Source organism: Fukomys damarensis, unplaced genomic scaffold (assembly GCF_012274545.1).
Source record: "Fukomys damarensis isolate Sample0158 unplaced genomic scaffold, DMR_v1.0_HiC HiC_scaffold_17, whole genome shotgun sequence".
In the NCBI taxonomy this organism is placed as follows: domain Eukaryota; kingdom Metazoa; phylum Chordata; class Mammalia; order Rodentia; family Bathyergidae; genus Fukomys; species Fukomys damarensis.
This window is the reverse complement of record NW_022900929.1, coordinates 37646643-37648425: the sequence shown is the minus strand read 5'-3', so window position 1 is coordinate 37648425 and position 1783 is coordinate 37646643.

Sequence of the window (1783 nt, the reverse complement as noted above, 5' to 3'; positions counted from 1 at the left end):
TTCTGGCTCTTCCTAAAGTCAAAATGGCATGAAAGGCGAACACTTTGAATCAGTTCAGGACACTGAGGCAGCCATGAGTTCACAACTGAAGACACGAAAGAGGTCTTCACCACTGCTTTGGAGGATGGCAAGAACAGTGGGTTAAGTGTGTGTGAATGCAGGGAGACTGTCCTGAGGAGGAATACTGGGACTTTGCTTTTTACTGTAATAATTATTTAAAAATTGTACATTGACCATATCCGTTGATCATACCTTATACATTACTTGCAAATATTTTCTCTCATTATATGGATTGTCTGTTGACTCTCTTGAAAGTGTTCCTAAAGCACAAAGATTTTAAGTTTTGATGAAGTGTGGTTTATTTTATTTTATTAACATTCTATTTTAAGGACTAAACATGTATGACTAAATCATCTTGTCTTTCTGGTTTCTATGATATACTTTTTTACCATTTTGTATTGCTGAAAATATTATAACCTACATATATGTTCCCTCACCACAATAAAACCTGCAATTAACTCAATAATGCATCTTCTAAGTAGGCTTGTAATTTTGGAAATATGCTATAGTAGTCTTTAAATAATCATTATCAGTTATACTCTAATCTGTTTGTTTGTTTCTTTTTTGAGACAGGGTCTCACTATGTAGTTGTGACTGACCTAGAACTCACTATGTAGCCCAGACTGGTCTCGAACTCACAGCGACCCTCCTACCTCAGCCTCCCGAGTGCTGGGATTACAGGCATGTGACACCACCCCACTGAGCCATTTATACTCTAATCTGAACCATGCTTTAATTCTAGGGTTTGGTTAGTATATATCTTTATGATGTGCATTAGATCCTATCAAACCTTTCCTATTGCTGGCACAAGCTCAAAATATTTTTCTTTTTACCCAGCATGCTGTTAGAAAAAAAATCCTTGTACTTTTTCTCTTCTTCCTAAATGAGATGATTGTTTAAATTGAGGGAGTCCATCCTTTCTTCTATATTCTAGACTCTGAAAGAGAAATGTTTGTTTAGATATATTAATGCTCTAAGAGTGCAAAAATTTTCTTAAGGAAGTCTTTCCAGTCAGAAGTTTCCCTTTACTCTAAAAGTGTGAAATATTCCTTTTCCTGAAAGATATTTTCAGAATTTACTGTTGGCTGGGTAGAATTTCAGTTAGTACATGATGGCATTTATTTTTGTTTTGTTTTTAAGCAATACTTTGAACTCAGAAACTGCCACTTTTACAGAACTTCCAGTTACAAATCCAATCAGATTGGCAATGAAACCAATGAAATTTAAGCATCATCTTTTAGTCCATGTGGATTAAGTCTATATTATTCCCAACTTAGTGTAAATTTCATTACTCAAATCCCTCCTTTGCTCCCACATCCTTCAGCCTTTCTACCACTTCTTCTGTGCATGGGGAAATAGCTTTTAAGTGGTGAGTTTATTTGGGCTTTAGGTGTTTGTATGATTTAGTGATGTTTGTGTGATGAAAAAGTTTCATTTTTTTTTTTATTCTCATGTTCTGTTTTGTTGGTTAGTTTCAAATTCTTCCAAAATGAGTCAGGGAATTATCTCCTCTTAAGTCCAGTCTCAGAAAGGCTAGAAGACTGTCCAGAGGGCTATAGTAAGCTACTGAAAACAGCTTTTAGATCTCAGATCCCAAACCTGGAGGATCATCTGAATCATTTGAGTAGGTTTTTTTTTTTTATTAAGTTTATTGGTACATTCCAGGTACACAGCACAACCACACTCATCATTGGGATCTTGTACCTTTACATGACAGGTCTTG